We start from the raw sequence: 9,875 nt of genomic DNA on the forward strand, positions 1-9,875 counted from the left end.
ATATTTAACCACTCCTTACAGCCATAGGCCCTTCTTTTAGTGCTAGTTCATACATATTCTGTTTTTATTTTAATTATGTAAAGCACTTTGAAATGCCTTGCTGCTGAAATGTGCTGTACAAATAAAATTTGATTGATTGATTGTTTTCATTCTTGCATCTGATGTCATCAGTTGTGCTGTCTCCAGCACCAGCATCCCAATGTATCCCAAGCTACAGATTGAGGCAATCATCTAATTTATAGTATAACAGTAGGATTTCTAAGGTAAACACTTCTTCTGAAAACTAGACAGGCCCATTCTTACCATTCATGCATCTATTGTCTGTAGCCACCTGTCTTTGCATGGTCACAGGGGGCTGATATGAAGTCGGGTGCACCCTGGACTGTCTTGCTAGTCAACTTCTATCTACTTTTTGCAGTCCACTTCATCCGATCTCCATGCTCTTCTTCACCTCTCGTTCTCTACTCCAGATACCTAAACTCACACATTTTTAGCTACTCTTCTCCTTTCAACTTCATTCACTCAAACTCATTTCATCTTCCTTCTACTGACCTGCAAACTTTCCAGAGCCTTGCACTGCCTACGCAGGCTCTCTTTAAGCTTCCTTTGTCTCAAACTACAGATCACTTTGTAGTTCATAAAGTTTATGGGAATTGTTAGCTAACTTTTTCCGTCAATCTGTCCGTCAATGCAGTGGACACCTGTCTATTTACCGCTGGAGTATTTGCAGCTTTACCTATTTGCGGATGTTTTTGAATCCAAATTATTTGGATAACCAAAATATTCAAAAGAAAATGCACCTTGGGTAGATAAAATAGCAAGGACTTCATCCTACCTGACATGACACTGACTGGCATTTACAAAGCATCCTATTCATTTTCCTTGCAGCTGATTGGCTGTCTACCTAAGAGTGGTTATAAGGAAGAATATAGATATTACCTTCTGCAGTAATGCTAAGACAACTTCTACTGTATCAATGCATTTTGAGGGATATTTGTCATGTATTTCACTTTGTCAGGCAGTGTGACATTTCCTATCATGGCACCCTGTCAAATGTGTTTTCTAGATCCATAGAGATCTTTTGGAAAACTTGACTTGTCCATCAGTATTTCTTATCATGAAACCATACAATCACTCACTGGTCTTCATTTCTCTTGTTAATCTAGCTTCAGCAAAACTTTCCAATGTCTTCATTGTATTTTTTTTCCATAATTTGTTTTCCTTATTTAACATAGCTATTCATGATAATTGGCACCAGCACACTTCTTTTTACCTTTAGGGTCCTCTCATTCTAAAACAATAATAATAGAAATTTAACACATTAACATTTTAGCTTAATTGTATCTGTTACCATATCCTTCAGTTTGTTACAGGACCAACCAATCCCAATACGCAATAGGCTTATGGAAGATCTCTGGATTGTTAAACCACTCATGTCTGAATGCATTCATTGTTTTTCTTTCTCTTTTTTTTTTTGCTGTCCATTAGCAACTAAATTATGTTTTTTACATTGGAATCTGTTATCATCCATGAAGTCTAAGCTTTCAGGGAACTTCCACCACTTAAGCTGTTTAAAATGCTGCAATATGGGATCATTATCATAATTTCTGCTTGCAAGGACATTAAGCCAGCAACAAACTGTTGATTGCATAATGGCTCATGATAAAAATTAGCCTGTACATTGCTTTCTCTTTGGGTTTCCTCACGAGTTATTCATTTGGGAAGTCTATGTCTATGACTCAATGGCTTACCATGATTTTTGGGGAGAAAGTTTGTACTTGTTCTTTTGCCTAAATAAGAACATCTCTAAACAACATTTCTGCTATGATATAATTATTGACAAGTGTGATTTAAATACGGCTCCTGCAAGCAGTCATAAAAGATCAATCTGAAGGAACATCTAGCTACACAGTAGCCATATTTTCAGACAGACCATAGCATATTGGTTTTGTTGATTTAAAATGTATTTTTAAGAATTTATGAGGAAAATATAGTAACTTTACACGAGTGTGTTGATGAGTAAAACAAATGACTTCGTAGAGGTTCTTCTAACCATGGTTTCTGTTTTCATGGAAGAGTTTGCAGACCTTTTCAGCCCATTTTTCATAAATAAAAATACAAACAGCAGATATAAATATCGAACATTCAAAACAAAATACAGAAAGATGGATGGATGGAAGACAAATACATAGACATCTAAATTAAATTTGGGACTTAAAATCCAAAGACAAAAGTGCTCGAAACAAATTAGTTTTTTTTTGTTTTTTTTTTTTTTCCTTTTTTTTTTACATAACAATGGTGGAGTTTAGCTGAATTCTCACATTTGCTACAAAAGATCATTGGAGAAAACTGCAGCCTGCCAAGGGATTTCAGGCGAGCTGCCCTTGTGGGAAGTTGATGAAATGGTTACATGATATGGTGAAACAACCCCTCTACCCCCCGCCCCACACACACACATGCTAGAAGAAGCATTTCCATATTCCATTCCTGCAGACAAAACACATTTGAATGAGGGAGGGACATGTGCAGCATAAGATGTAGAGCAGGGGAAATGGAACAATCTAAGCTTGGTGACCATGCAACCTTTCGAAAATAATAAGGTGACTGGAGTTGTAGGCAGGCGTGGAGGGAGATTGGCAAGATTTTATCACACAAGACCAAAGGCATATTAATCATAGTCTGGGCACAACAGTAAGAAAAGAACTCAGAAAAGGTTAATGTGTGGAAATGGGTGTAATAATGTGCAGCATTGGAATACTAAAATGGTGCAGCAAAGCTATCATGCACTTTGTCACGTGTCACTGTACATAAGGCAATGGCAAGGAAATATGATGAAAAAAATGTATGCCATCTGCCAAACAGCATGATTTCAACAATAAACCTGAACTGTTTGTATGTGGGAAGCTCAGCTGGTTAGGAATGTCAGTTTAAATCTGACTCAGCCTTTCCTGCATGACATTCTGCTCTCTCTTTTAGATAGCCTGCATCACAGTGCAGACAAATAATCTCCAACATTATCCTAATCAGCATCCACATCCCCCTCTTTAGGCACATAAACCCAAACAAAACCTTTTCAGTCGAAGAGAAAACCAAGTGTTAACCATTCTCAGTTGTGTTTCTGAATCTCTGAGACTGTTATATTGATAAGAGGGACTAAAACAGCAAAAGCCCTAATTTGAGGGCTACTGTTCAGTGACAGGCCAGCGGGGTACAAGCTTTACATCTCTATTTCAAATGCAAAATCAAAGAGACTGTGTACTCATCAGCAGGCTGCAGAGCCAGTGATCTTCCTATTTGTCTTGGGGCATAAATGCCTTGGCAGCTGGCCTCTGTGTCTGTGGCGCCTTTGCCTCTTATTAATAAATACACACATGAATTCAAAGGCTATACAAAGCAGGAAGATATTATTCAAGAATGGCCATTTTTTTTGTTTCACAGTCATAAAAATGTAGAATGGCATTGTTCCAATTGCCCCTTTCTCTGTCTGTGGTACAAAAAGCATTTTTAGGAAAATCACACCAAGCTTCCTTTTTTTTTTTTTTTTTACTACATCACTAGATGGCATCTCAGATAGCTTAACAACAAAATCTTTAAAGAAGATGGCCAGATGTTTCAGTTTCTGTGATTTATTTATTTTTTTCAAAATGAAATGTTGGTTTAAGTCATTGCCCAAGGTTCTTCAATGAGTGCTTGTTGATGCTGATGGCTGTGGGCAGGAAGGATCTCCACTAGCAGTGAATCTAAAGAAACCTTGGGCTGAAGAAGCAGTCTCATGAAGAGGATACTCAGGGTTTTCTTGATTTTATGAAGAATCCTTCTTTGTACCATCATCTCCAGTGGTTCCACAGTCGTCCCCAGAACAGAGACAGCCTTCTTTATCAGCTTATTGGGCCTCTTTAAGCCCTGACTCTGACGCTTTCTAAGAGCAGGGTGCCCTGATATGTCCTGATATCTGCTTGGCCTACTCAGGTGGACCAACAGGAATCTCTATCGGACTCTCGTGATGTGAGATGTTGCTGGCGACTTATTGGTGAGTTTTCTTTGGGGCTGGAACAAGGCAGGATGTTTTCCATAACCTCCTCTTGGGTCACGCTAAGGTTGAAGAGGCGTTACAGAATCCCACAGAGCTGCTCTGCAGAGGCATTCAGGACACCTGGACCTGCAGCCTTGCTGTGGTTCAGTCTCTCCCGCTGCCTCATCACCTGAATTCTTGATAGAAGAGCAGGCAAAGAGGGCAGTAGCATCTCCTTATTTGGTTGAAGACAAACTGGGAACAGGAGAAAATTATGCAGAGTTTGCTCCTGAACTAAATGAACAAGCTGAGCTGCTCTTTTTTCAAAATCACTACTATTGTTTTATGGTCTTTTGAAAAATGTTTGTCTCATTGGTTTAGTAAAAATAATTGGCCTAATTTTTCATGCTGAGGTGTCCTGCAAAAATAAAATGTAGACTACTTAATTTTTTGTTGATTTTATTGTAGACTCTCAGTCCATTGATTTTGTTTTTGATCTGCTTTTGGGTCTATGGACTCTCATAAAACAGCAAAGTTTATGACCACTGTTTAAACCTAATTAGCCTTGAGCCACCCCCAGTTGATATATATTAGTTAATTAACCACATTTAATTTCAGCTTATTATAAGTAAATAGCAGAAAGCATAAACTGAAAACTGAATTTTCCTTTCTGTGAAAGTGAATTTCATATCTAGCCACTGTGCTCAGTGTTGCCTCAGTTGCTGTTCCCTGAGTTTTTTTTTTCTCTTTTGCTTAACTCTGAGCTTTCTGTGCTTTTGCATCTGTTCAGTGTCCAGGATGCCTCACCTTTTGATATTAAACAGCTTTAGCTTCTCCTTTAGCTGCTGCCTCAAAGCTTCTTCTTCTGCCTTTGCTGTGGCATCTTTCTTTTTTCTTTGATTTGTTTCTTGACAAATCAAGTCTTCCATATTTATGTGCTGTCTGATTCTAAAAGTATTTTTAATAATAAACGAAGACAACAACCCTACCTCTGAAATGAACAGCGATGAATATTTTAAATGAAAAAAGTAGCCATTTTCATGCTCAGTTTTGTTATTTTCAGCAGATCTCCTTAATTGAAAACATATGCTACTTTATGCTGCATACGTAAAACAAAATGTCAGCATCATATTTCGTGAAAACCGGAGAAATCTTAAACATTTGAAACATAAACCACAAATCGTCTTTTTATTGTTTTTCAAATGATTTAGAAAAATCCTAGTGGCACATCTTTTTAAAATGGAATCGTCAGTATGTCAAGCAGATGTTTGGCCGTTCATTGGCAACACAGAAAAGGATGGAGAGAGCACTCTTGCTTTCTTCAAAGATCCTCCATGTGAACTGTGTGTGACTGGAAATTAAAACTATTACCATCTGTCAGGATGAGAGCTTGCTTTGACAAAATCTACAATCCAGTGAGACCATTTGAAGTGACCTTCACATCCGAGCTGTGTGTGTTCTTCACAACAGATTTGTGAAAACAAACAGATGAAGAGGACAAATTTATCCATGGCCACATAAAACACTCTCCACTCAGCACACTTCTTATCCCAAGATTATGATGCAAGTATTTAATAAAATTCCTCCTTCAAGGAAAGAGGGCAGCACAGTTCATGACGGTTCAAACCATGAATGGCAGGGAGCCAATTGGACTATCAAAGCAACCCAAGATGTTATCTCGGCAAAACGCTTTAATTTGCCTTGGTCTTTACTTTTTGTGTCATCTGTCCACAAAACATCTGCGGACGTCCTTAAATTATTTCAGTAAATAAATCAATAAACAGGCCTTCCAGATGTCCCTTTTCCATGTTTACCCACAATAATTAGCTTCAGCATCTTTTGTTCTCAGTGTCTGAGCTAAATCAACAACAGCTTGTATATCCGTGTTATGACTTTTTAGGGGCAAACAAGGTGTTGGGGGGGGGGGGAAACAATAGCAGATTTATATAGTTTGAGTAGCGTAACAGATGGTGTTTTTGTAACAAGAATGTTTTGACAGCTACACTAGTGTAGGAAAATTAAACCCACAACCTTAGACTGATTACATGCACAAACATTAGATTTTCATCTGCTTCCATTCACTGCCACTTTAATGTAACCCCTTAATTTCTCGTTAACATAAAGCATATTTGAAAAGTGGTAGAGAGAAATGGGAATGCTGATCTCTTGTTTAAAGTTTTAGCATTTTTGCTAAAGTGTTTAACAAACTTAGCTTCAGCTAAGTAGAAATTTCCACATAAACTGAAAAGCACATGTTAAATGAAGTTCTGCTGTGCAGTCAATAACTTTTATTCTTTACCCAGAATGCATCGCTGCAGAAGGTTCTACAGTTAAAAGTTGTAAAGGGATGTTAAAGTTTCTTTAAACATGAAACATGTTTGGACATGGTTGCGGCTCAGTTCACATTTGGAGTTTCGTCAACTGAACTTTACGCTCATTTATATATTTTGGGGAACAGCCGTCTTGTTTGCATTTAAAAACTCACCAGTCCAAAGTCTCTGAAGGTTCTACATGAAAGAACTTGTTGTGATTCTCACTAATTATTTAACAGCCATGTTGTGAAAAACATTCTCCTCGAGAGATATGGCACTTTTGTAAGCAAATCAGGACTGTGGTTACTAATGGAGCTGCAGTGGTCATCAAAGATGGACAGCCTACTGACAGATGAAGGAGCAGAGCAAAAACATCATCCGTGGTTTCGCGAGAAAAGACACAAACACTTTCATCAGAGGACATATAAGTGATGATAATACGCTGCAGTGTGGGAGATACCGTAAATCGAGAAACAACATTTATATTTACAAATGTAAGCAACATAAAAGTAATACAACATGAGAGCAAACAACCTCTTGCAGTTTTATTGCATTGAAAAAAAAAAACATTACTACCAATGTTTTGGAGCAAGACTTAGATTTAATTAGACCCTATTAAACACAGAAATTGGTCATTCTGCCTCCCAGGAGTCACACTGGGCCAATAGCTGTTAACCTTCTGTCTCTATCAGTGCTGTTGTCCCCAGAACTATTAATATACTGGTGGGGATCATGTTGGAACGACTCCAGGGAATGTTTTCATTGGTTCTCAATAAGGGGCTGATTATCTCCAACTGTTTATTCATGCGAGTCAGATTATTCCTCGGGAGTATTTTGAATTTGTATCTCAGACAAACAGTCCAAGTTCGGTGTGCATTGAGTTCAGTGTCTCATAAATTGCAATTTGCTTGCTGAGCCACCATGCAGCATGGGGGAGTGAGATGTCACATAAATAAATGTTTGCTTTTCGAACCATTCTCTTTTCTCAAGAATATGAACTACTGGTACATTAGGTGCACGACCTTGGATTTGGCTTTGACATTGTAAAAGCATAATATCTCATGCAGTCTCTAAGCAAATACTTGAATAGTGAATGAGAGTTAGTATGATCTGCATGTCCCCCTGTCTGTAGATTCAGATGGTGCCCCCCTGTTGTTGGGGAAATGACTGGTGCACTTGACCATCTGTCAGGAAGCAAAGAGCTTTTTCTGATCCAAAATGTTACTGAGGCCAAAAGGGTCAGCAGCAGGGACAAGGGCAAATCAGAAAGATGCTCTATTATTCAAACAATGTTTGCTGTAATGTATGAACTCATTTGTGGCGTGTGGTGCTTCTGTCCATTTCAGCAAAATTGCAATATGGAAGTAAGGTGAACCTTTGTGGTCTTTGTTGTTATTTTCACCTCTTTAGTTTTATATTAGAGGAAAGATAAGAAGAGGGTAACATTTTTCCACTTTTTCAAAAGAGGAAGTAAAATTATGCATATTTTTTTTATGTATCTCTATTTTTATTATAATTAAGTTCTTGCCAGATGGTGCAAGAAGTTACACAGTCTGGCTGCACAATCACTAACAGTTTAAATCACCTTCAAATAACATTGCTCCAATCTTACAGAAACATCACTAAGGAATAAAAAAAGAACACATGGAGATAAAAGACCTTGTAGACATTTTACCCACCAATAATCGGTCTGTTGTTCATATACACTTAATTCTTACAGAGTCGCCGCGGGAGCTGCTGACTTTCCGCACCAGTCAGTGGGCGAGAGGTTATTGAACAAAGTCGAGCGAAATCTATCAATCAAACTTTATTTACAGAGCAGACAAACTTTAGATAAACAGAGCAAGTATATAGTAGCATTGAAAGTAGAACGATGGCAGTTAATCATCAGGAACTGTGGAAATTAATTCCTCAAAGAGAATTAATCGGTTTACATTTCCCCACCAACAGGCAGCAAGCGTCTGTAAAAATAATGCATTTATGACTTATTGTTCTAAATTTCATTTTAACTGGCCATAATAGCTATTTAAATTAAAACGTGGGCACATTACAGTGTGGCAATAAATTAGCAAACTGTGTTCTGCTGCATCATAGAATATGATTTTAAAGCCTGTAAAACTAAATTTCAACAAATGACTTTACAAGCCATAAAGATTTTATTTGAAGAGACAGGAAAGACATTTCCTATCGGAAAGAAGAATAACTGAATTAAACAAATTAAATTAAAGGTGCACTGAGGTGTAAGCGCTGTCAATAGCAGAAACATATGGCGGTCTGTGTGAATAAGTATTGGAAATATTAGTGTAGTGAATCACTCAACCATGATTTTATCAGCAACTATAAAATCCATCAAAATGTCAGGGGTTTAGTATTTTAGGGTAATCATGGAGTATCTTTATTTCATAGTGCTCTGTGTTGAGAAATTATGAACACAACAAAGATAAAAAAAGTCTGACACAAATAAAAGTTTAAAACAGGACAGATTTCTTTTTGACGACTAAGCTTCCTTCTTCTACTTTACTGTACTTGACGATTTGTTAGTTTTGTGTTCCCTGATCATAAGACCACTTTTAAAGTCAATGCTATTAGCTACAGCTCCTTCATGTTCTTCAAATGCTTCCACATTTCCCTTCCTCCTTCTGGCTTCATGTATTAACCCCCCTGCAGGACCCCAGTACTAACAGACCTTTAATAGATCTGATCCTGTATGACTGAGATATTGGATATGCAGTGAGTGAAGGGTAATAAGGCAGCCTAATCAAGTGCTCTTGCTGAAGGCCACAACTGTACTCTGTTTATGTGCCGGGGTGCTCCTCTCTGCCCATGTGAGTTTGTGTTGTCTGAAGTATTTACTCTGCAGCAACACTGTGTGAATATCTAATTAAACTGCTGTCACATTTAGCCCAAAACAACGCTGCCGTCTACACTGTTTAGTCAGAGATGATTTACAAAGCTCTGCTTCTGATAAACTGACATGTTTGCCGCGACATATATCAGAGACAAATAAACAAAAACACTCCATTTGTTGTTTATGATGGCCTATCTGCGACTGCAGCGCCTTCCAATATAATCTGTGCAATTTGTAAAGCATTACTGATGTGCATTAAGTGAGGAAAAATAGAAGTTAGTGCATGCGTGTTAGGGGCTCTCAGTCTGTATGCAAAAGTTCTGGAGTCTTGTCTTTTATTTTGAAATATTGTCAGATAGTTTAACAGAGAAGCTTTAGAAAATTATTATTATTTTTATTTTTTATTATCATGCGTTTATTGCTTTGAAATAAGGGCATGAAGTTTACATGTTGATCACAGGTGAGAATAATTGTAGCAAAAAAAAAAGTGTGAAAACTTCCTCATTTGGGATAAACTTTCACATGAAGGGTTTTCCCACAAGTTTTTTTTACTACAGGATATAATTTCCACATGTGAATCATGTTTCATGTTACTCCACGATTTAGGCAAGGTAAGTTTATTTTTGTAGCATATTTTCGCAACAAGACGATTTAAAGTGCTTTAAAACATCAAACAACAAACAAAGAACATTAAAAATTTTTG

The sequence above is a fragment of the Poecilia latipinna genome, unplaced genomic scaffold, assembly GCF_001443285.1.
Source record: "Poecilia latipinna isolate Pla-1442-1.1 unplaced genomic scaffold, P_latipinna-1.0 Scaffold302, whole genome shotgun sequence".
NCBI classification, from domain to species: domain Eukaryota; kingdom Metazoa; phylum Chordata; class Actinopteri; order Cyprinodontiformes; family Poeciliidae; genus Poecilia; species Poecilia latipinna.